This window comes from Ambystoma mexicanum, chromosome 1p, assembly GCF_040938575.1.
Source record: "Ambystoma mexicanum isolate Mex_15411 chromosome 1p, UKY_AmexF1_1, whole genome shotgun sequence".
Lineage (NCBI taxonomy): Eukaryota > Metazoa > Chordata > Amphibia > Caudata > Ambystomatidae > Ambystoma > Ambystoma mexicanum.
In genome coordinates, this window is record NC_090921.1 from 3,515,376 (window position 1) to 3,541,211 (window position 25,836).

The following is a 25,836-nucleotide window of genomic DNA, read 5'->3' on the forward strand; positions in this document are numbered from 1 at the left end:
ATCAGTGACTCACCCCCTGAAGTGTGCCTGAAATAAACCTTTAATGAGTCTAGCAATGATTGTATAGCATTCCAGAAAGACACATTATTTGGTATTCCTATTCTTTCTTATTTAGGGTCAGTGCTGAAAGTGTTAGACTTTTGGCACTCCTGTTCTTATTTTTCTTATTTTTTTTAACGGCCCTGAACAAGAAAGCCAGCCACTCCAGAAGTAAAGAGCTACATGGTGCTGGCCACAGCCTAGGAGCTTGCATTACAAAACCCCCCCAAAAAAACAAAAAAAGAGAACTTTTTTCAAGAGGTTGCAAGGGAGAACACAGATGTCGCAAGGGAGACCTCAGAGGTCGCAGATGCGACCTCTAGCAACCCCCAACTGACGTCCCCGGGTACAGTGGCAGGAGACATCTCTGCCCATATCAACATACGCCCCAGGGTGAAGACAAAGACTTAATGCTGGGCCAGATTTTACATGCCTCGCACCCCCAATGATTAATCTCTCTTTGTGAAACTAAATATCCTCAACATTGGGGTGGAAAATGGTTGCCATTGGCCAATGGAAGTAATACTAGATGAAGGAAGGGACATGCACCAACATTCAACCTGATGCCTCAGAGGAAGTCCAGTTTTTTGCAGCATGTGTTTGTGTGCATGTGTGTCTTGCAAGCCCCAGGTTTGACACCTGATAAGCTCGCCTAGTGGGTTAATGCACCTACCACAGCAATCGATATGTAACCTGCAGGCAACACATCCAGTTCCTGGTGAGATACACGGACAGAAGTGACTTCCCGGAAAAAAGACATTTCAAGGAGCATCATCAGTCTTTGATACTTAGAGGCAGAGCTTTAAGTGGGCTGGGGCTAGCATGGGCCGAGATCCGGCAGTCTCCAGAAAAGGCTCCTAAGCCGGGGCCCTGCCGGGGACTCACCCCCGACTAGCCCCAGCCATGCTGACATCTGAGGCCGCCCGTGCAGCGGCTGCACGGTTACACAAGCTGCCTGCAGGTGTCAGCACTACGGATTAGAAAAAAAGTAATTGCCTTTTCTTTTTTTCTAAACCGAAGTGCTGTCACCTGCAAGCAGCAGGTGCAACCGTCCAGTGCGGGCTGCCTGGTGGCTCTGTACTCTGAAACAGGAGGAGGGCTGGACTGCCAGGCCTCCTTTTGTTTCTGAGTAAATAGCCATCACCCAGCATGAAGCCCCTGCGCTACTCACGCTGGCTGATGGCTATTTACTCAGAAACAAAAGGCAAGCTGAGCAGTTCAGACCTCCTCCTGTTTCAGAGTACAGAGCCATCAGCAGCAGGCATCACTTTCATTCAAGGAGCCTGTGGTAAAGCATTGCAGCATGTGGCTCCTTGAATGAAAAGGCTGCCTGCTGGGTGTGTGCTGTGGCATTCTGGGGTCACACCTTTGGTCCGCTTAGCCGCTTCTTTTGTTTAAAAGTAGGGGCTGTGCGCATTAAAGGTAATAATGCCAGTGCATCCCAGCTCTGCTTCTTTTAGCAGCCCCCAACTCTTAGGTGAGGGGGGTTCTTGATGGGGGCGTGGACTAAGCACACCCATGCCTAGGCCACGTCCCCTAACGAGAGCCCCCCTCAATTTCTAATCCCACTTAAAGCACTGCTTAGAGTCACCTTGGAAGTGACTTTAGAATAGGTTGCCATAAGTAAGCCAAGTGGCAAATAACTTTGTGGTGCAAAATACCTAAATTGGACTAGTATTATATATGGAGCAACTCTATAGTCATTAGGCATTGAGGCTTGGCCAGGACAGCTGCCCCTCATAATGTAGCCTCGAGCGTGGAGTCTATAATAGCAGCAGTCCGTGGCAGCAGTAAGCCTTCCCAAAAGTGGTTGTAACTGGCCCAAAGACGACATCTTGTGCAAATGCTCTTATCCAGTGCATGCCAAAGAATGGTCTAGATGTCACCTGCTCCATCTTGTCAGGCGCGTCTCATGGGCTGCAAGTCGCCTTCCCATGTGCTGACTGTAGGCGCTAAGGGCTCAATAGGAATGTACTAAGAACATTTTTCTGCTGACAGCGGCTGCTAGTAGCTGTTGCTGTGACCGTGAGTATTAATGGCCGGTTAGCTCAGTTGGTTAGAGTGTGGTGCTAATAACGCCAAGGTCGCGGGTTCGATCCCCGTACTGGCCACACCCTTTTAAGTTTCCTTTTAAAATTGGAGCGTCATGAATGAAGAACTCTCATTGGACGAATATGAAATCTGTAAAATAATAAGCCGATGTGGAATTCTGAGTAATAGCACAATATAAGCAAAGACGTCCTCTGGCTAATGCCAAAAACAGTTCTTTGGCTCCTGAAATGACTACATGTCCTAGTGCTGTAGCAAAAGGACTGCAAGAAGGCAGTCTATCCGTGGTCCTCCTCTTCTTAGCTGGCGGTGGCAGCACAGGTATTTCCCGCCAGTCCCAAATTGATAACATCACTCCAAGTTTGCAGTGTGCTGACATCTCAGGAGTCTTCTGGCTTCTGAATTGTGGGAGTCGGATCACCCTGCGGGGAGGAGATGGGCCCAACATCGCAGCACAGCACCCCTCTGGCCCGCCATGGGTAACTTAAACTTTGGACACCCCCTGAGAATCCCCCCTTTTTTGCAGGCCCCCCATCAATCAAATCGCTGTGTACCAATCTTTCCTCTTGGTTTCCTCTACAAGGTCTCATTGTTTGGAATAGGTCAAGGACCTGCTGGGATATCCTATCAGCAGCATCCCTGCCCCACTTAGCCGTGCCCAGCTTCTGATCCTGGCAAATGCTATGGGACCTGGGCAGTCATTGCCAAAGAATGGCAACTGATTGATTACCTGTGCAAATGATAACCATGCCCGGCAAATGTGTGAGTGCAAAGGCAATTGATTACAATTCCTGTAAATGGAGAAGGCATCTGGCAAATGATAACAGGGCTGTCACCCACTCAACTGAAAATGTTGCAGGCAGGAGGCATGACTGCGCAACAATGCTCAGTACGGCGGGGTAGAAGCGGCTTGGAATGGGAGTAAGCAAGAGCACAACAAATCTCACAGCTTTGAGAGGAGAGAGTGTTTAAGCAATCATTAACAGGCAGCAACACCAAAGGGACGTCATTTCACCAAAATGCCAGGGGTAGCGGAAGTGACATCACACGACCCTTGACCCCCTGATGACATCACAGGAAGTGATGTCATTTGACCCCACCCTGAAGTGATATCGCAGGAAGCGATGGAACACAACCTTTCACCCGTTGACGAAACAGCAAGTGGCATCACATAGCATTGTACACCACGAAAAATATGGTTACAATATCACTATAGTGTGATGTACATAATGTGATGTACATTTCATACAAGAATGGAACGCCATATGTATTGTTAAGATCAGAGTGTATAGGCCCATATTCCCAAATTACTGTGAATGCAAGCAGAAGTCCATGACCAAATGATAATGATGTGTTATTATATAGCACTTACGCTTAAGCGCTTTATATTGTAAAAATATACACCCAATATCACCCAACATGTGTTGGTACTCATTTATCAACCTCAGAAAGATGAAAGGCTGAGTTGAGGCGTTTAAGAACAGACTAAATCAGTGACTCACCCCCTGAAGTGTGCCTGGAATAAACCTTTAATGAGTCTAGCAATGATTGTATAGCATTCCAGAAAGACACATTATTTGGTATTCCTATTCTTTCTTATTTAGGGTCAGTGCTGAAAGTGTTAGACTTTTGGCACTCCTGTTCTTATTTTTCTTATTTTTTTTAACGGCCCTGAACAAGAAAGCCAGCCACTCCAGAAGTAAAGAGCTACATGGTGCTGGCCACAGCCTAGGAGCTTGCATTACAAAACCCCCCCAAAAAAACAAAAAAAGAGAACTTTTTTCAAGAGGTTGCAAGGGAGAACACAGATGTCGCAAGGGAGACCTCAGAGGTCGCAGATGCGACCTCTAGCAACCCCCAACTGACGTCCCCGGGTACAGTGGCAGGAGACATCTCTGCCCATATCAACATACGCCCCAGGGTGAAGACAAAGACTTAATGCTGGGCCAGATTTTACATGCCTCGCACCCCCAATGATTAATCTCTCTTTGTGAAACTAAATATCCTCAACATTGGGGTGGAAAATGGTTGCCATTGGCCAATGGAAGTAATACTAGATGAAGGAAGGGACATGCACCAACATTCAACCTGATGCCTCAGAGGAAGTCCAGTTTTTTGCAGCATGTGTTTGTGTGCATGTGTGTCTTGCAAGTCCCAGGTTTGACACCTGATAAGCTCGCCTAGTGGGTTAATGCACCTACCACAGCAATCGATATGTAACCTGCAGGCAACACATCCAGTTCCTGGTGAGATACACGGACAGAAGTGACTTCCCGGAAAAAAGACATTTCAAGGAGCATCATCAGTCTTTGATACTTAGAGGCAGAGCTTTAAGTGGGCTGGGGCTAGCATGGGCCGAGATCCGGCAGTCTCCAGAAAAGGCTCCTAAACCGGGGCCCTGCCGGGGACTCACCCCCGACTAGCCCCAGCCATGCTGACATCTGAGGCCGCCCGTGCAGCGGCTGCACGGTTACACAAGCTGCCTGCAGGTGTCAGCACTACGGATTAGAAAAAAAGTAATTGCCTTTTCTTTTTTTCTAAACCGAAGTGCTGTCACCTGCAAGCAGCAGGTGCAACCGTCCAGTGCGGGCTGCCTGGTGGCTCTGTACTCTGAAACAGGAGGAGGGCTGGACTGCCAGGCCTCCTTTTGTTTCTGAGTAAATAGCCATCACCCAGCATGAAGCCCCTGCGCTACTCACGCTGGCTGATGGCTATTTACTCAGAAACAAAAGGCAAGCTGGGCAGTTCAGACCTCCTCCTGTTTCAGAGTACAGAGCCATCAGCAGCAGGCATCACTTTCATTCAAGGAGCCTGTGGTAAAGCATTGCAGCATGTGGCTCCTTGAAGGAAAAGGCTGCCTGCTGGGTGTGTGCTGTGGCATTCTGGGGTCACACCTTTGCTCCGCTTAGCCGCTTCTTTTGTTTAAAAGGAGGGGCTGTGCGCATTAAAGGTAATAATGCCAGTGTATCCCAGATCTGCTTCTTTTAGCAGCCCCCAACTCTTAGGTGAGGGGGGTTCTTGATGGGGGCGTGGACTAAGCACACCCATGCCTAGGCCACGCCCCCTAACGAGAGCCCCCCTCAATTTCTAATCCCACTTAAAGCACTGCTTAGAGTCACCTTGGAAGTGACTTTAGAATAGGTTGCCATAAGTAAGCCAAGTGGCAAATAACTTTGTGGTGCAAAATACCTAAATTGGACTAGTATTATATATGGAGCAACTCTATAGTCATTAGGCATTGAGGCTTGGCCAGGACAGCTGCCCCTCATAATGTAGCCTCGAGCGTGGAGTCTATAATGGCAGCAGTCCGTGGCAGCAGTAAGCCTTCCCAAAAGTGGTTGTAACTGGCCCAAAGACGACATCTTGTGCAAATGCTCTTATTCAGTGCATGCCAAAGAATGGTCTAGATATCACCTGCTCCATCTTGTCAGGCGCGTCTCATGGGCTGCAAGTCGCCTTCCCATGTGCTAACTGTAGGCGCTAAGGGCTCAATAGGAATGTACTAAGAACATTTTTCTACTGACAGTGGCTGCTAGTAGCTGTTGCTGTGACCGTGAGTATTAATGGCCGGTTAGCTCAGTTGGTTAGAGCGTGGTGCTAATAACGCCAAGGTCGCGGGTTCGATCCCCGTACTGGCCACACCTTTTTAAGTTTCCTTTTAAAATTGGAGCGTCATGAATGAAGAACTCTCATTGGACGAATATGAAATCTGTAAAATAATAAGCCGATGTGGAATTCTGAGTAATAGCACAATATAAGCAAAGACGTCCTCTGGCTAATGCCAAAAACAGTTCTTTGGCTCCTGAAATGACTACATGTCCTAGTGCTGTAGTAAAAGGACTGCAAGAAGGCAGTCTATCCGTGGTCCTCCTCTTCTTAGCCGGCGGTGGCAGCACAGGTATTTCCCGCCAGTCCCAAATTGATAACATCACTCCAACTTTGCAGTGTGCTGACATCTCAGGAGTCTTCTGGCTTCTGAATTGGGGGAGTCGGATCACTCTGCGGGGAGGAGATGGGCCCAACATCGCAGCACAGCACCCCTCTGGCCCGCCATGTGTAACTTAAACTTTGGACACCCCCTGAGAATCCCCCCTTTTTGCAGGCCCCCCATCAATCAAATCGCTGTGTACCAATCTTTCCTCTTGGTTTCCTCTACAAGGTCTCATTGTTTGGAATAGGTCAAGGACCTGCTGGGATATCCTATCAGCAGCATCCCTGCCCCACTTAGCCGTGCCCAGCTTCTGATCCTGGCAAATGCTATGGGACCTGGGCAGTCATTGCCAAAGAATGGCAACTGATTGATTACCTGTGCAAATGATAACCATGCCCGGCAAATGTGTGAGTGCAAAGGCAATTGATTACAATTCCTGTAAATGGAGAAGGCATCTGGCAAATGATAACAGGGCTGTCACCCACTCAACTGAAAATGTTGCAGGCAGGAGGCATGACTGCGCAACGATGCTCAGTACGGCGGGGTAGAAGCGGCTTGGAATGGGAGTAAGCAAGAGCACAACAAATCTCACGGCTTTGAGAGCAGAGAGTGTTTAAGCAATCATTAACAGGCAGCAACACCAAAGGGATGTCATTTCACCAAAATGCCAGGGGTAGCGGAAGTGACATCACACGACCCTTGACCCCCTGATGACATCACAGGAAGTGATGTCATTTGACCCCACCCTGAAGTGATATCGCAGGAAGCGATGGAACACAACCTTTCACCCGTTGACGAAACAGCAAGTGGCATCACATAGCATTGTGCACCACGAAAAATATGGTTACAATATCACTATAGTGTGATGTACATAATGTGATGTACATTTCATACAAGAATGGATCGCCATATGTATTGTTAAGATCAGAGTGTATAGGCCCATATTCCCAAATTACTGTGAATGCAAGCAGAAGTCCATGACCAAATGATAATGATGTGTTATTATATAGCACTTACGCTTAAGCGCTTTATATTGTAAAAATATACACCCAATATCACCCAACATGTGTTGGTACTCATTTATCGACCTCAGAAAGATGAAAGGCTGAGTTGAGGCGTTTAAGAACAGACTAAATCAGTGACTCACCCCCTGAAGTGTGCCTGAAATAAACCTTTAATGAGTCTATCAATGATTGTATAGCATTCCAGAAAGACACATTATTTGGTATTCCTATTCTTTCTTATTTAGGGTCAGTGCTGAAAGTGTTAGACTTTTGGCACTCCTGTTCTTATTTTTCTTATTTTTTTTAACGGCCCTGAACAAGAAAGCCAGCCACTCCAGAAGTAAAGAGCTACATGGTGCTGGCCACAGCCTAGGAGCTTGCATTACAAAACCCCCCCAAAAAAACAAAAAAAGAGAGCTTTTTTCAAGAGGTTGCAAGGGAGAACACAGATGTCGCAAGGGAGACCTCAGAGGTCGCAGATGCGACCTCTAGCAACCCCCAACTGACGTCCCCGGGTACAGTGGCAGGAGACATCTCTGCCCATATCAACATACGCCCCAGGGTGAAGACAAAGACTTAATGCTGGGCCAGATTTTACATGCCTCGCACCCCCAATGATTAATCTCTCTTTGTGAAACTAAATATCCTCAACATTGGGGTGGAAAATGGTTGCTATTGGCCAATGGAAGTAATACTAGATGAAGGAAGGGACATGCACCAACATTCAACCTGATGCCTCAGAGGAAGTCCAGTTTTTTGCAGCATGTGTTTGTGTGCATGTGTGTCTTGCAAGTCCCAGGTTTGACACCTGATAAGCTCGCCTAGTGGGTTAATGCACCTACCACAGCAATCGATATGTAACCTGCAGGCAACACATCCAGTTCCTGGTGAGATACACGGACAGAAGTGACTTCCCGGAAAAAAGACATTTCAAGGAGCATCATCAGTCTTTGATACTTAGAGGCAGAGCTTTAAGTGGGCTGGGGCTAGCATGGGCCGAGATCCGGCAGTCTCCAGAAAAGGCTCCTAAGCCGGGGCCCTGCCGGGGACTCACCCCCGACTAGCCCCAGCCATGCTGACATCTGAGGCCGCCCGTGCAGCGGCTGCACGGTTACACAAGCTGCCTGCAGGTGTCAGCACTACGGATTAGAAAAAAAGTAATTGCCTTTTCTTTTTTTCTAAACCGAAGTGCTGTCACCTGCAAGCAGCAGGTGCAACCGTCCAGTGCGGGCTGCCTGGTGGCTCTGTACTCTGAAACAGGAGGAGGGCTGGACTGCCAGGCCTCCTTTTGTTTCTGAGTAAATAGCCATCACCCAGCATGAAGCCCCTGCGCTACTCACGCTGGCTGATGGCTATTTACTCAGAAACAAAAGGCAAGCTGAGCAGTTCAGACCTCCTCCTGTTTCAGAGTACAGAGCCATCAGCAGCAGGCATCACTTTCATTCAAGGAGCCTGTGGTAAAGCATTGCAGCATGTGGCTCCTTGAATGAAAAGGCTGCCTGCTGGGTGTGTGCTGTGGCATTCTGGGGTCACACCTTTGCTCCGCTTAGCCGCTTCTTTTGTTTAAAAGTAGGGGCTGTGCGCATTAAAGGTAATAATGCCAGTGCATCCCAGCTCTGCTTCTTTTAGCAGCCCCCACCTCTTAGGCGAGGGGGGCTCTTGATGGGGGCGTGGACTAAGCACACCCATGCCTAGGCCACACCCCCTAACGAGAGCCCCCCTCAATTTCTAATCACACTTAAAGCACTGCTTTGAGTCACCTTGGAAGTGACTTTAGAATAGGTTGCTATAAGTAAGCCAAGTGGCAAGTAACTTTGTGGTGCAAAGTACCTAAATTGCACTAGTACTATATATGGAGCAACTCTATAGTCATTAGGCATTGAGGCTTGGCCAGGACAGCTGCCCCTCATAATGTAGCCCCGAGCGTGGAGTCTATATTGGCCGCAGTCCGTGGCAGCAGTAAGCCTTCCCAAAAGTGGTTGTAACTGGCCCAAAGACGACATCTTGTGCAAATGCTCTTATCCAGTGCAAGCCAAAGAATGGTCTAGATGTCACCTGCTCCATCTTGTCAGGCGCGTCTCCTGGGCTGCAAGTCGCTTTCCATGTGCTGACTGTAGGCGCTAAGGGCTCAATAGGTATGTACTAAGAACATTTTTCTGCTGACAGCGGCTGCTAGTAGCTGTTGCTGTGACCGTGACTATTAATGGCCGGTTAGCCCAGTTGGTTAGAGCGTGGTGCTAATAACGCCAAGGTCGCGGGTTCGATCCCCGTACTGGCCACACCTTTTTAAGTTTCCTTTTAAAATTGGAGCGTCATGAATGAAGAACTCTCATTGGACGAATATTTAATCTGTAAAATAATAAGCCGATGTGGAATTCTGAGTAATAGCACAATATAAGCAAAGACGTCCTCTGGCTAATGCCAAAAACAGTTCTTTGGCTCCTGAAATGACTACATGTCCTAGTGCTGTAGCAAAAGGACTGCAAGAAGGCAGTCTATCCGTGGTCCTCCTCTTCTTAGCCGGCGGTGGCAACACAGGTATTTCCCACCAGTCCCAAATTGATAACATCACTCCAAGTTTGCAGTGTGCTGACATCTCAGGAGTCTTCTGGCTTATGAATTGTGGGAGTCGGATCACCCGCGGGGAGGAGATGGGCCCAACATCGCAGCACAGCACCCCTCTGGCCCGCCATGGGTAACTTAAACTTTGGACACCCCCTGAGAATCCCCCCTTTTTTGCAGGCCCCCCATCAATCAAATCGCTGTGTACCAATCTTTCCTCTTGGTTTCCTCTACAAGGTCTCATTGTTTGGAATAGGTCAAGGACCTGCTGGGATATCCTATCAGCAGCATCCCTGCCCCACTTAGCCGTGCCCAGCTTCTGATCCTGGCAAATGCTATGGGACCTGGGCAGTCATTGCCAAAGAATGGCAACTGATTGATTACCTGTGCAAATGATAACCATGCCCGGCAAATGTGTGAGTGCAAAGGCAATTGATTAGAATTCCTGTAAATGGAGAAGGCATCTGGCAAATGATAACAGGGCTGTCACCCACTCAACTGAAAATGTTGCAGGCAGGAGGCATGACTGCGCAACGATGCTCAGTACGGCGGGGTAGAAGCGGCTTGGAATGGGAGTAAGCAAGAGCACAACAAATCTCACAGCTTTGAGAGCAGAGAGTGAGTGTTTAAACAATCATTAACAGGCAGCAACCCCAAAGGGACGTCATTTCACCAAAATGCCAGGGGTAGCGGAAGTGAAATCACACGACCCTTGACCCCCTGATGACATCACAGGAAGTGATGTCATTTGACCCCACCCTGAAGTGATATCGCAGGAAGCGATGGAACACAACCTTTCACCCGTTGACGAAACAGCAAGTGGCATCACATAGCATTGTACACCACGAAAAATATGGTTACAATATCACTATAGTGTGATGTACATAATGTGATGTACATTTCATACAAGAATGGATTGCCATATGTATTGTTAAGATCAGAGTGTATAGGCCCATATTCCCAAATTACTGTGAATGCAAGCAGAAGTCCATGACCAAATGATAATGATGTGTTATTATATAGCACTTACGCTTAAGCGCTTTATATTGTAAAAATATACACCCAATATCACCCAACATGTGTTGGTACTCATTTATCGACCTCAGAAAGATGAAAGGCTGAGTTGAGGCGTTTAAGAACAGACTAAATCAGTGACTCACCCCCTGAAGTGTGCCTGAAATAAACCTTTAATGAGTCTAGCAATGATTGTATAGCATTCCAGAAAGACACATTATTTGGTATTCCTATTCTTTCTTATTTAGGGTCAGTGCTGAAAGTGTTAGACTTTTGGCACTCCTGTTCTTATTTTTCTTATTTTTTTTAACGGCCCTGAACAAGAAAGCCAGCCACTCCAGAAGTAAAGAGCTACATGGTGCTGGCCACAGCCTAGGAGCTTGCATTACAAAACCCCCCCAAAAAAACAAAAAAAGAGAACTTTTTTCAAGAGGTTGCAAGGGAGAACACAGATGTCGCAAGGGAGACCTCAGAGGTCGCAGATGCGACCTCTAGCAACCCCCAACTGACGTCCCCGGGTACAGTGGCAGGAGACATCTCTGCCCATATCAACATACGCCCCAGGGTGAAGACAAAGACTTAATGCTGGGCCAGATTTTACATGCCTCGCACCCCCAATGATTAATCTCTCTTTGTGAAACTAAATATCCTCAACATTGGGGTGGAAAATGGTTGCCATTGGCCAATGGAAGTAATACTAGATGAAGGAAGGGACATGCACCAACATTCAACCTGATGCCTCAGAGGAAGTCCAGTTTTTTGCAGCATGTGTTTGTGTGCATGTGTGTCTTGCAAGCCCCAGGTTTGACACCTGATAAGCTCGCCTAGTGGGTTAATGCACCTACCACAGCAATCGATATGTAACCTGCAGGCAACACATCCAGTTCCTGGTGAGATACACGGACAGAAGTGACTTCCCGGAAAAAAGACATTTCAAGGAGCATCATCAGTCTTTGATACTTAGAGGCAGAGCTTTAAGTGGGCTGGGGCTAGCATGGGCCGAGATCCGGCAGTCTCCAGAAAAGGCTCCTAAGCCGGGGCCCTGCCGGGGACTCACCCCCGACTAGCCCCAGCCATGCTGACATCTGAGGCCGCCCGTGCAGCGGCTGCACGGTTACACAAGCTGCCTGCAGGTGTCAGCACTACGGATTAGAAAAAAAGTAATTGCCTTTTCTTTTTTTCTAAACCGAAGTGCTGTCACCTGCAAGCAGCAGGTGCAACCGTCCAGTGCGGGCTGCCTGGTGGCTCTGTACTCTGAAACAGGAGGAGGGCTGGACTGCCAGGCCTCCTTTTGTTTCTGAGTAAATAGCCATCACCCAGCATGAAGCCCCTGCGCTACTCACGCTGGCTGATGGCTATTTACTCAGAAACAAAAGGCAAGCTGAGCAGTTCAGACCTCCTCCTGTTTCAGAGTACAGAGCCATCAGCAGCAGGCATCACTTTCATTCAAGGAGCCTGTGGTAAAGCATTGCAGCATGTGGCTCCTTGAATGAAAAGGCTGCCTGCTGGGTGTGTGCTGTGGCATTCTGGGGTCACACCTTTGGTCCGCTTAGCCGCTTCTTTTGTTTAAAAGTAGGGGCTGTGCGCATTAAAGGTAATAATGCCAGTGCATCCCAGCTCTGCTTCTTTTAGCAGCCCCCACCTCTTAGGCGAGGGGGGCTCTTGATGGGGGCGTGGACTAAGCACACCCATGCCTAGGCCACACCCCCTAACGAGAGCCCCCCTCAATTTCTAATCACACTTAAAGCACTGCTTAGAGTCACCTTGGAAGTGACTTTAGAATAGGTTGCTATAAGTAAGCCAAGTGGCAAGTAACTTTGTGGTGCAAAGTACCTAAATTGCACTAGTACTATATATGGAGCAACTCTATAGTCATTAGGCATTGAGGCTTGGCCAGGACAGCTGCCCCTCATAATGTAGCCCCGAGCGTGGAGTCTATATTGGCCGCAGTCCGTGGCAGCAGTAAGCCTTCCCAAAAGTGGTTGTAACTGGCCCAAAGACGACATCTTGTGCAAATGCTCTTATCCAGTGCATGCCAAAGAATGGTCTAGATGTCACCTGCTCCATCTTGTCAGGCGCGTCTCCTGGGCTGCAAGTCGCCTTCCCATGTGCTGACTGTAGGCGCTAAGGGCTCAATAGGTATGTACTAAGAACATTTTTCTGCTGACAGCGGCTGCTAGTAGCTGTTGCTGTGACCGTGACTATTAATGGCCAGTTAGCTCAGTTGGTTAGAGCGTGGTGCTAATAACGCCAAGGTCGCGGGTTCGATCCGCGTACTGGCCACACCTTTTTAAGTTTCCTTTTAAAATTGGAGCGTCATGAATGAAGAACTCTCATTGGACGAATATTTAATCTGTAAAATAATAAGCCGATGTGGAATTCTGAGTAATAGCACAATATAAGCAAAGACGTCCTCTGGCTAATGCCAAAAACAGTTCTTTGGCTCCTGAAATGACTACATGTCCTAGTGCTGTAGCAAAAGGACTGCAAGAAGGCAGTCTATCCGTGGTCCTCCTCTTCTTAGCCGGCGGTGGCAACACAGGTATTTCCCACCAATCCCAAATTGATAACATCACTCCAAGTTTGCAGTGTGCTGACATCTCAGGAGTCTTCTGGCTTCTGAATTGTGGGAGTCGGATCACCCGCGGGGAGGAGATGGGCCCAACATCGCAGCACAGCACCCCTCTGGCCCGCCATGGGTAACTTAAACTTTGGACACCCCCTGAGAATCCCCCCTTTTTTGCAGGCCCCCCATCAATCAAATCACTGTGTACCAATCTTTCCTCTTGGTTTCCTCTACAAGGTCTCATTGTTTGGAATAGGTCAAGGACCTGCTGGGATATCCTATCAGCAGCATCCCTGCCCCACTTAGCCGTGCCCAGCTTCTGATCCTGGCAAATGCTATGGGACCTGGGCAGTCATTGCCAAAGAATGGCAACTGATTGATTACCTGTGCAAATGATAACCATGCCCGGCAAATGTGTGAGTGCAAAGGCAATTGATTAGAATTCCTGTAAATGGAGAAGGCATCTGGCAAATGATAACAGGGCTGTCACCCACTCAACTGAAAATGTTGCAGGCAGGAGGCATGACTGCGCAACGATGCTCAGTACGGCAGGGTAGAAGCGGCTTGGAATGGGAGTAAGCAAGAGCACAGCAAATCTCACAGCTTTGAGAGGAGAGAGTGTTTAAGCAATCATTAACAGGCAGCAACACCAAAGGGACGTCATTTCACCAAAATGCCAGGGGTAGCGGAAGTGACATCACACGACCCTTGACCCCCTGATGACATCACAGGAAGTGATGTCATTTGACCCCGACCTGAAGTGATATCGCAGGAAGCGATGGAACACAACCTTTCACCCGTTGACGAAACAGCAAGTGGCATCACATAGCATTGTACACCACGAAAAATATGGTTACAATATCACTATAGTGTGATGTACATAATGTGATGTACATTTCATACAAGAATGGATTGCCATATGTATTGTTAAGATCAGAGTGTATAGGCCCATATTCCCAAATTACTGTGAATGCAAGCAGAAGTCCATGACCAAATGATAATGATGTGTTATTATATAGCACTTACGCTTAAGCGCTTTATATTGTAAAAATATACACCCAATATCACCCAACATGTGTTGGTACTCATTTATCGACCTCAGAAAGATGAAAGGCTGAGTTGAGGCGTTTAAGAACAGACTAAATCAGTGACTCACCCCCTGAAGTGTGCCTGAAATAAACCTTTAATGAGTCTAGCAATGATTGTATAGCATTCCAGAAAGACACATTATTTGGTATTCCTATTCTTTCTTATTTAGGGTCAGTGCTGAAAGTGTTAGACTTTTGGCACTCCTGTTCTTATTTTTCTTATTTTTTTTAACGGCCCTGAACAAGAAAGCCAGCCACTCCAGAAGTAAAGAGCTACATGGTGCTGGCCACAGCCTAGGAGCTTGCATTACAAAACCCCCCCAAAAAAACAAAAAAAGAGAACTTTTTTCAAGAGGTTGCAAGGGAGAACACAGATGTCGCAAGGGAGACCTCAGAGGTCGCAGATGCGACCTCTAGCAACCCCCAACTGACGTCCCCGGGTACAGTGGCTGGAGACATCTCTGCCCATATCAACATACGCCCCAGGGTGAAGACAAAGACTTAATGCTGGGCCAGATTTTACATGCCTCGCACCCCCAATGATTAATCTCTCTTTGTGAAACTAAATATCCTCAACATTGGGGTGGAAAATGGTTGCCATTGGCCAATGGAAGTAATACTAGATGAAGGAAGGGACATGCACCAACATTCAACCTGATGCCTCAGAGGAAGTCCAGTTTTTTGCAGCATGTGTTTGTGTGCATGTGTGTCTTGCAAGTCCCAGGTTTGACACCTGATAAGCTCGCCTAGTGGGTTAATGCACCTACCACAGCAATCGATATGTAACCTGCAGGCAACACATCCAGTTCCTGGTGAGATACACGGACAGAAGTGACTTCCCGGAAAAAAGACATTTCAAGGAGCATCATCAGTCTTTGATACTTAGAGGCAGAGCTTTAAGTGGGCTGGGGCTAGCATGGGCCGAGATCCGGCAGTCTCCAGAAAAGGCTCCTAAGCCGGGGCCCTGCCGGGGACTCACCCCCGACTAGCCCCAGCCATGCTGACACCTGAGGCCTACCGTGCAGCGGCTGCACGGTTACACAAGCTGCCTGCAGGTGTCAGCACTACGGATTAGAAAAAAAGTAATTGCCTTTTCTTTTTTTCTAAACCGAAGTGCTGTCACCTGCAAGCAGCAGGTGCAACCGTCCAGTGCGGGCTGCCTGGTGGCTCTGTACTCTGAAACAGGAGGAGGGCTGGACTGCCAGGCCTCCTTTTGTTTCTGAGTAAATAGCCATCACCCAGCATGAAGCCCCTGCGCTACTCACGCTGGCTGATGGCTATTTACTCAGAAACAAAAGGCAAGCTGGGCAGTTCAGACCTCCTCCTGTTTCAGAGTACAGAGCCATCAGCAGCAGGCATCACTTTCATTCAAGGAGCCTGTGGTAAAGCATTGCAGCATGTGGCTCCTTGAATGAAAAGGCTGCCTGCTGGGTGTGTGCTGTGGCATTCTGGGGTCACACCTTTGCTCCGCTTAGCCGCTTCTTTTGTTTAAAAGGAGGGGCTGTGCGCATTAAAGGTAATAATGCCAGTGCATCCCAGCTCTGCTTCTTTTAGCAGCCCCCAACTCTTAGGTGAGGGGGGTTCTTGATGGGGGCGTGGACTAAGCACAGCCATGCCTAGGCCACGCCCCCTAACGAGAGCCCCCCTCAATTTCTAATCCCACTTAAAGCACTGCTTAGAGTCACCTTGGAAGTGACTTTAGAATAGGTTGCCATAAGTAAGCCAAGTGGCAAATAACTTTGTGGTGCAAAATACCTAAATTGGACTAGTATTATATATGGAGCAACTCTATAGTCATTAGGCATTGAGGCTTGGCAAGGACAGCTGCCCCTCATAATGTAGCCTCGAGCGTGGAGTCTATAATAGCATCAGTCCGTGGCAGCAGTAAGCCTTCCCAAAAGTGGTTGTAACTGGCCCAAAGACGACATCTTGTGCAAATGCTCTTATCCAGTGCATGCCAAAGAATGGTCTAGATGTCACCTGCTCCATCTTGTCAGGCGCGTCTCATGGGCTGCAAGTCGCCTTCCCATGTGCTGACTGTAGGCGCTAAGGGCTCAATAGGAATGTACTAAGAACATTTTTCTGCTGACAGGGGCTGCTAGTAGCTGTTGCTGTGACCGTGAGTATTAATGGCCGGTTAGCTCAGTTGGTTAGAGCGTGGTGCTAATAACGCCAAGGTCGCGGGTTCGATCGCCGTACTGGCCACACCTTTTTAAGTTTCCTTTTAAAATTGGAGCGTCATGAATGAAGAACTCTCATTGGACGAATATGAAATCTGTAAAATAATAAGCCGATGTGGAATTCTGAGTAATAGCACAATATAAGCAAAGACGTCCTCTGGCTAATGCCAAAAACAGTTCTTTGGCTCCTGAAATGACTACATGTCCTAGTGCTGTAGCAAAAGGACTGCAAGAAGGCAGTCTATCTGTGGTCCTCCTCTTCTTAGCCGGCGGTGGCAGAACAGGTATTTCCCGCCAGTCCCAAATTGATAACATCACTCCAAGTTTGCAGTGTGCTGACATCTCAGGAGTCTTCTGGCTTCTGAATTGTGGGAGTCGGATCACCCTGCGGGGAGGAGATGGGCCCAACATCGCAGCACAGCACCCCTCTGGCCCGCCATGGGTAACTTAAACTTTGGACACCCCCTGAGAATCCCCCCTTTTTTGCAGGCCCCCCATCAATCAAATCGCTGTGTACCAATCTTTCCTCTTGATTTCCTCTACAAGGTCTCATTGTTTGGAATAGGTCAAGGACCTGCTGGGATATCCTATCAGCAGCATCCCTGCCCCACTTAGCCGTGCCCAGCTTCTGATCCTGGCAAATGCTATGGGACCTGGGCAGTCATTGCCAAAGAATGGCAACTGATTGATTACCTGTGCAAATGATAACCATGCCCGGCAAATGTGTGAGTGCAAAGGCAATTGATTACAATTCCTGTAAATGGAGAAGGCATCTGGCAAATGATAACAGGGCTGTCACCCACTCAACTGAAAATGTTGCAGGCAGGAGGCATGACTGCGCAACGATGCTCAGTACGGCAGGGTAGAAGCGGCTTGGAATGGGAGTAAGCAAGAGCACAGCAAATCTCACAGCTTTGAGAGGAGAGAGTGTTTAAGCAATCATTAACAGGCAGCAACACCAAAGGGACGTCATTTCACCAAAATGCCAGGGGTAGCGGAAGTGACATCACACGACCCTTGACCCCTGATGACATCACAGGAAGTGATGTCATTTGACCCCACCCTGAAGTGATATCGCAGGAAGCGATGGAACACAACCTTTCACCCGTTGACGAAACAGCAAGTGGCATCACATAGCATTGTGCACCACGAAAAATATGGTTACAATATCACTATAGTGTGATGTACATAATGTGATGTACATTTCATACAAGAATGGATCGCCATATGTATTGTTAAGATCAGAGTGTATAGGCCCATATTCCCAAATTACTGTGAATGCAAGCAGAAGTCCATGACCAAATGATAATGATGTGTTATTATATAGCACTTACGCTTAAGCGCTTTATATTGTAAAAATATACACCCAATATCACCCAACATGTGTTGGTACTCATTTATCGACCTCAGAAAGATGAAAGGCTGAGTTGAGGCGTTTAAGAACAGACTAAATCAGTGACTCACCCCCTGAAGTGTGCCTGAAATAAACCTTTAATGAGTCTATCAATGATTGTATAGCATTCCAGAAAGACACATTATTTGGTATTCCTATTCTTTCTTGTTTAGGGTCAGTGCTGAAAGTGTTAGACTTTTGGCACTCCTGTTCTTATTTTTCTTATTTTTTTTAACGGCCCTGAACAAGAAAGCCAGCCACTCCAGAAGTAAAGAGCTACATGGTGCTGGCCACAGCCTAGGAGCTTGCATTACAAAACCCCCCCAAAAAAACAAAAAAAGAGAGCTTTTTTCAAGAGGTTGCAAGGGAGAACACAGATGTCGCAAGGGAGACCTCAGAGGTCGCAGATGCGACCTCTAGCAACCCCCAACTGACGTCCCCGGGTACAGTGGCAGGAGACATCTCTGCCCATATCAACATACGCCCCAGGGTGAAGACAAAGACTTAATGCTGGGCCAGATTTTACATGCCTCGCACCCCCAATGATTAATCTCTCTTTGTGAAACTAAATATCCTCAACATTGGGGTGGAAAATGGTTGCTATTGGCCAATGGAAGTAATACTAGATGAAGGAAGGGACATGCACCAACATTCAACCTGATGCCTCAGAGGAAGTCCAGTTTTTTGCAGCATGTGTTTGTGTGCATGTGTGTCTTGCAAGTCCCAGGTTTGACACCTGATAAGCTCGCCTAGTGGGTTAATGCACCTACCACAGCAATCGATATGTAACCTGCAGGCAACACATCCAGTTCCTGGTGAGATACACGGACAGAAGTGACTTCCCGGAAAAAAGACATTTCAAGGAGCATCATCAGTCTTTGATACTTAGAGGCAGAGCTTTAAGTGGGCTGGGGCTAGCATGGGCCGAGATCCGGCAGTCTCCAGAAAAGGCTCCTAAGCCGGGGCCCTGCCGGGGACTCACCCCCGACTAGCCCCAGCCATGCTGACACCTGAGGCCGCCCGTGCAGCGGCTGCACGGTTACACAAGCTGCCTGCAGGTGTCAGCACTACGGATTAGAAAAAAAGTAATTGCCTTTTCTTTTTTTCTAAACCGAAGTGCTGTCACCTGCAAGCAGCAGGTGCAACCATCCAGTGCGGGCTGCCTGGTGGCTCTGTACTCTGAAACAGGAGGAGGGCTGGACTGCCAGGCCTCCTTTTGTTTCTGAGTAAATAGCCATCACCCAGCATGAAGCCCCTGCGTTACTCACGCTGGCTGATGGCTATTTACTCAGAAACAAAAGGCAAGCTGGGCAGTTCAGACCTCCTCCTGTTTCAGAGTACAGAGCCATCAGCAGCAGGCATCACTTTCATTCAAGGAGCCTGTGGTAAAGCATTGCAGCATGTGGCTCCTTGAATGAAAAGGCTGCCTGCTGGGTGTGTGCTGTGGCATTCTGGGGTCACACCTTTGCTCCGCTTAGCCGCTTCTTTTGTTTAAAAGGAGGGGCTGTGCGCATTAAAGGTAATAATGCCAGTGCATCCCAGCTCTGCTTCTTTTAGCAGCCCCCAACTCTTAGGTGAGGGGGGTTCTTGATGGGGGCGTGGACTAAGCACACCCATGCCTAGGCCACGTCCCCTAACGAGAGCCCCCCTCAATTTCTAATCCCACTTAAAGCACTGCTTAGAGTCACCTTGGAAGTGACTTTAGAATAGGTTGCCATAAGTAAGCCAAGTGGCAAATAACTTTGTGGTGCAAAATACCTAAATTGGACTAGTATTATATATGGAGCAACTCTATAGTCATTAGGCATTGAGGCTTGGCCAGGACAGCTGCCCCTCATAATGTAGCCTCGAGCGTGGAGTCTATAATAGCAGCAGTCCGTGGCAGCAGTAAGCCTTCCCAAAAGTGGTTGTAACTGGCCCAAAGACGACATCTTGTGCAAATGCTCTTATCCAGTGCATGCCAAAGAATGGTCTAGATGTCACCTGCTCCATCTTGTCAGGCGCGTCTCATGGGCTGCAAGTCGCCTTCCCATGTGCTGACTGTAGGCGCTAAGGGCTCAATAGGAATGTACTAAGAACATTTTTCTGCTGACAGCGGCTGCTAGTAGCTGTTGCTGTGACCGTGAGTATTAATGGCCGGTTAGCTCAGTTGGTTAGAGTGTGGTGCTAATAACGCCAAGGTCGCGGGTTCGATCCCCGTACTGGCCACACCCTTTTAAGTTTCCTTTTAAAATTGGAGCGTCATGAATGAAGAACTCTCATTGGACGAATATGAAATCTGTAAAATAATAAGCCGATGTGGAATTCTGAGTAATAGCACAATATAAGCAAAGACGTCCTCTGGCTAATGCCAAAAACAGTTCTTTGGCTCCTGAAATGACTACATGTCCTAGTGCTGTAGCAAAAGGACTGCAAGAAGGCAGTCTATCCGTGGTCCTCCTCTTCTTAGCCGGCGGTGGCAGCACAGGTATTTCCCGCCAGTCCCAAATTGATAACATCACTCCAAGTTTGCAGTGTGCTGACATCTCAGGAGTCTTCTGGCTTCTGAATTGTGGGAGTCGGATCACCCTGCGGGGAGGAGATGGGCCCAACATCGCAGCACAGCACCCCTCTGGCCCGCCATGGGTAACTTAAACTTTGGACACCCCCTGAGAATCCCCCCTTTTTTGCAGGCCCCCCATCAATCAAATCGCTGTGTACCAATCTTTCCTCTTGGTTTCCTCTACAAGGTCTCATTGTTTGGAATAGGTCAAGGACCTGCTGGGATATCCTATCAGCAGCATCCCTGCCCCACTTAGCCGTGCCCAGCTTCTGATCCTGGCAAATGCTATGGGACCTGGGCAGTCATTGCCAAAGAATGGCAACTGATTGATTACCTGTGCAAATGATAACCATGCCCGGCAAATGTGTGAGTGCAAAGGCAATTGATTACAATTCCTGTAAATGGAGAAGGCATCTGGCAAATGATAACAGGGCTGTCACCCACTCAACTGAAAATGTTGCAGGCAGGAGGCATGACTGCGCAACGATGCTCAGTACGGCGGGGTAGAAGCGGCTTGGAATGGGGAGTAAGCAAGAGCACAACAAATCTCACAGCTTTGAGAGGAGAGAGTGTTTAAGCAATCATTAACAGGCAGCAACACCAAAGGGACGTCATTTCACCAAAATGCCAGGGGTAGCGGAAGTGACATCACACGACCCTTGACCCCCTGATGACATCACAGGAAGTGATGTCATTTGACCCCACCGTGAAGTGATATCGCAGGAAGCGATGGAACACAACCTTTCACCCGTTGACGAAACAGCAAGTGGCATCACATAGCATTGTACACCACGAAAAATATGGTTACAATATCACTATAGTGTGATGTACATAATGTGATGTACATTTCATACAAGAATGGATCGCCATATGTATTGTTAAGATCAGAGTGTATAGGCCCATATTCCCAAATTACTGTGAATGCAAGCAGAAGTCCATGACCAAATGATAATGATGTGTTATTATATAGCACTTACGCTTAAGCGCTTTATATTGTAAAAATATACACCCAATATCACCCAACATGTGTTGGTACTCATTTATCAACCTCAGAAAGATGAAAGGCTGAGTTGAGGCGTTTAAGAACAGACTAAATCAGTGACTCACCCCCTGAAGTGTGCCTGAAATAAACCTTTAATGAGTCTATCAATGATTGTATTGCATTCCAGAAAGACACATTATTTGGTATTCCTATTCTTTCTTATTTAGGGTCAGTGCTGAAAGTGTTAGACTTTTGGCACTCCTGTTCTTATTTTTCTTATTTTTTTTAACGGCCCTGAACAAGAAAGCCAGCCACTCCAGAAGTAAAGAGCTACATGGTGCTGGCCACAGCCTAGGAGCTTGCATTACAAAACCCCCCCAAAAAAACAAAAAAAGAGAGCTTTTTTCAAGAGGTTGCAAGGGAGAACACAGATGTCGCAAGGGAGACCTCAGAGGTCGCAGATGCGACCTCTAGCAACCCCCAACTGACGTCCCCGGGTACAGTGGCAGGAGACATCTCTGCCCATATCAACATACGCCCCAGGGTGAAGACAAAGACTTAATGCTGGGCCAGATTTTACATGCCTCGCACCCCCAATGATTAATCTCTCTTTGTGAAACTAAATATCCTCAACATTGGGGTGGAAAATGGTTGCTATTGGCCAATGGAAGTAATACTAGATGAAGGAAGGGACATGCACCAACATTCAACCTGATGCCTCAGAGGAAGTCCAGTTTTTTGCAGCATGTGTTTGTGTGCATGTGTGTCTTGCAAGTCCCAGGTTTGACACCTGATAAGCTCGCCTAGTGGGTTAATGCACCTACCACAGCAATCGATATGTAACCTGCAGGCAACACATCCAGTTCCTGGTGAGATACACGGACAGAAGTGACTTCCCGGAAAAAAGACATTTCAAGGAGCATCATCAGTCTTTGATACTTAGAGGCAGAGCTTTAAGTGGGCTGGGGCTAGCATGGGCCGAGATCCGGCAGTCTCCAGAAAAGGCTCCTAAGCCGGGGCCCTGCCGGGGACTCACCCCCGACTAGCCCCAGCCATGCTGACACCTGAGGCCGCCCGTGCAGCGGCTGCACGGTTACACAAGCTGCCTGCAGGTGTCAGCACTACGGATTAGAAAAAAAGTAATTGCCTTTTCTTTTTTTCTAAACCGAAGTGCTGTCACCTGCAAGCAGCAGGTGCAACCGTCCAGTGCGGGCTGCCTGGTGGCTCTGTACTCTGAAACAGGAGGAGGGCTGGACTGCCAGGCCTCCTTTTGTTTCTGAGTAAATAGCCATCACCCAGCATGAAGCCCCTGCGTTACTCACGCTGGCTGATGGCTATTTACTCAGAAACAAAAGGCAAGCTGGGCAGTTCAGACCTCCTCCTGTTTCAGAGTACAGAGCCATCAGCAGCAGGCATCACTTTCATTCAAGGAGCCTGTGGTAAAGCATTGCAGCATGTGGCTCCTTGAATGAAAAGGCTGCCTGCTGGGTGTGTGCTGTGGCATTCTGGGGTCACACCTTTGCTCCGCTTAGCCGCTTCTTTTGTTTAAAAGGAGGGGCTGTGCGCATTAAAGGTAATAATGCCAGTGCATCCCAGCTCTGCTTCTTTTAGCAGCCCCCAACTCTTAGGTGAGGGGGGTTCTTGATGGGGGCGTGGACTAAGCACACCCATGCCTAGGCCACGTCCCCTAACGAGAGCCCCCCTCAATTTCTAATCCCACTTAAAGCACTGCTTAGAGTCACCTTGGAAGTGACTTTAGAATAGGTTGCCATAAGTAAGCCAAGTGGCAAATAACTTTGTGGTGCAAAATACCTAAATTGGACTAGTATTATATATGGAGCAACTCTATAGTCATTAGGCATTGAGGCTTGGCCAGGACAGCTGCCCCTCATAATGTAGCCTCGAGCGTGGAGTCTATAATAGCAGCAGTCCGTGGCAGCAGTAAGCCTTCCCAAAAGTGGTTGTAACTGGCCCAAAGACGACATCTTGTGCAAATGCTCTTATCCAGTGCATGCCAAAGAATGGTCTAGATGTCACCTGCTCCATCTTGTCAGGCGCGTCTCATGGGCTGCAAGTCGCCTTCCCATGTGCTGACTGTAGGCGCTAAGGGCTCAATAGGAATGTACTAAGAACATTTTTCTGCTGACAGCGGCTGCTAGTAGCTGTTGCTGTGACCGTGAGTATTAATGGCCGGTTAGCTCAGTTGGTTAGAGTGTGGTGCTAATAACGCCAAGGTCGCGGGTTCGATCCCCGTACTGGCCACACCCTTTTAAGTTTCCTTTTAAAATTGGAGCGTCATGAATGAAGAACTCTCATTGGACGAATATGAAATCTGTAAAATAATAAGCCGATGTGGAATTCTGAGTAATAGCACAATATAAGCAAAGACGTCCTCTGGCTAATGCCAAAAACAGTTCTTTGGCTCCTGAAATGACTACATGTCCTAGTGCTGTAGCAAAAGGACTGCAAGAAGGCAGTCTATCCGTGGTCCTCCTCTTCTTAGCTGGCGGTGGCAGCACAGGTATTTCCCGCCAGTCCCAAATTGATAACATCACTCCAAGTTTGCAGTGTGCTGACATCTCAGGAGTCTTCTGGCTTCTGAATTGTGGGAGTCGGATCACCCTGCGGGGAGGAGATGGGCCCAACATCGCAGCACAGCACCCCTCTGGCCCGCCATGGGTAACTTAAACTTTGGACACCCCCTGAGAATCCCCCCTTTTTTGCAGGCCCCCCATCAATCAAATCGCTGTGTACCAATCTTTCCTCTTGGTTTCCTCTACAAGGTCTCATTGTTTGGAATAGGTCAAGGACCTGCTGGGATATCCTATCAGCAGCATCCCTGCCCCACTTAGCCGTGCCCAGCTTCTGATCCTGGCAAATGCTATGGGACCTGGGCAGTCATTGCCAAAGAATGGCAACTGATTGATTACCTGTGCAAATGATAACCATGCCCGGCAAATGTGTGAGTGCAAAGGCAATTGATTACAATTCCTGTAAATGGAGAAGGCATCTGGCAAATGATAACAGGGCTGTCACCCACTCAACTGAAAATGTTGCAGGCAGGAGGCATGACTGCGCAACAATGCTCAGTACGGCGGGGTAGAAGCGGCTTGGAATGGGGAGTAAGCAAGAGCACAACAAATCTCACAGCTTTGAGAGGAGAGAGTGTTTAAGCAATCATTAACAGGCAGCAACACCAAAGGGACGTCATTTCACCAAAATGCCAGGGGTAGCGGAAGTGACATCACACGACCCTTGACCCCCTGATGACATCACAGGAAGTGATGTCATTTGACCCCACCCTGAAGTGATATCGCAGGAAGCGATGGAACACAACCTTTCACCCGTTGACGAAACAGCAAGTGGCATCACATAGCATTGTACACCACGAAAAATATGGTTACAATATCACTATAGTGTGATGTACATAATGTGATGTACATTTCATACAAGAATGGAACGCCATATGTATTGTTAAGATCAGAGTGTATAGGCCCATATTCCCAAATTACTGTGAATGCAAGCAGAAGTCCATGACCAAATGATAATGATGTGTTATTATATAGCACTTACGCTTAAGCGCTTTATATTGTAAAAATATACACCCAATATCACCCAACATGTGTTGGTACTCATTTATCAACCTCAGAAAGATGAAAGGCTGAGTTGAGGCGTTTAAGAACAGACTAAATCAGTGACTCACCCCCTGAAGTGTGCCTGGAATAAACCTTTAATGAGTCTAGCAATGATTGTATAGCATTCCAGAAAGACACATTATTTGGTATTCCTATTCTTTCTTATTTAGGGTCAGTGCTGAAAGTGTTAGACTTTTGGCACTCCTGTTCTTATTTTTCTTATTTTTTTTAACGGCCCTGAACAAGAAAGCCAGCCACTCCAGAAGTAAAGAGCTACATGGTGCTGGCCACAGCCTAGGAGCTTGCATTACAAAACCCCCCCAAAAAAACAAAAAAAGAGAACTTTTTTCAAGAGGTTGCAAGGGAGAACACAGATGTCGCAAGGGAGACCTCAGAGGTCGCAGATGCGACCTCTAGCAACCCCCAACTGACGTCCCCGGGTACAGTGGCAGGAGACATCTCTGCCCATATCAACATACGCCCCAGGGTGAAGACAAAGACTTAATGCTGGGCCAGATTTTACATGCCTCGCACCCCCAATGATTAATCTCTCTTTGTGAAACTAAATATCCTCAACATTGGGGTGGAAAATCGTTGCCATTGGCCAATGGAAGTAATACTAGATGAAGGAAGGGACATGCACCAACATTCAACCTGATGCCTCAGAGGAAGTCCAGTTTTTTGCAGCATGTGTTTGTGTGCATGTGTGTCTTGCAAGTCCCAGGTTTGACACCTGATAAGCTCGCCTAGTGGGTTAATGCACCTACCACAGCAATCGATATGTAACCTGCAGGCAACACATCCAGTTCCTGGTGAGATACACGGACAGAAGTGACTTCCCGGAAAAAAGA

The 25,836-nt window shown here is 47.9% G+C and overlaps 7 non-coding genes across 7 annotated transcripts; all 7 read left to right on the forward strand.

The window, feature by feature from the left end:
* The first annotated feature begins 2,076 nt into the window (after positions 1-2,076).
* Positions 2,077-2,150, forward strand: TRNAI-AAU (transfer RNA isoleucine (anticodon AAU)). The gene has a single exon. It is a non-coding gene; the product is annotated as a tRNA-Ile (tRNA).
* A 3,503-nt stretch (positions 2,151-5,653) lies between these two features.
* On the forward strand, positions 5,654-5,727 carry TRNAI-AAU (transfer RNA isoleucine (anticodon AAU)). The gene has a single exon. It is a non-coding gene; the product is annotated as a tRNA-Ile (tRNA).
* Positions 5,728-9,228: 3,501 nt separating this feature from the next.
* Positions 9,229-9,302, forward strand: TRNAI-AAU (transfer RNA isoleucine (anticodon AAU)). The gene has a single exon. It is a non-coding gene; the product is annotated as a tRNA-Ile (tRNA).
* Positions 9,303-12,808: 3,506 nt separating this feature from the next.
* TRNAI-AAU (transfer RNA isoleucine (anticodon AAU)) lies at positions 12,809-12,882 on the forward strand. Its single transcript has one exon. It is a non-coding gene; the product is annotated as a tRNA-Ile (tRNA).
* A 3,502-nt stretch (positions 12,883-16,384) lies between these two features.
* TRNAI-AAU (transfer RNA isoleucine (anticodon AAU)) lies at positions 16,385-16,458 on the forward strand. Its single transcript has one exon. It is a non-coding gene; the product is annotated as a tRNA-Ile (tRNA).
* Positions 16,459-19,960: 3,502 nt separating this feature from the next.
* Positions 19,961-20,034, forward strand: TRNAI-AAU (transfer RNA isoleucine (anticodon AAU)). Its single transcript has one exon. It is a non-coding gene; the product is annotated as a tRNA-Ile (tRNA).
* A 3,504-nt stretch (positions 20,035-23,538) lies between these two features.
* TRNAI-AAU (transfer RNA isoleucine (anticodon AAU)) lies at positions 23,539-23,612 on the forward strand. Its single transcript has one exon. It is a non-coding gene; the product is annotated as a tRNA-Ile (tRNA).
* The last annotated feature ends 2,224 nt before the right edge of the window (positions 23,613-25,836 follow it).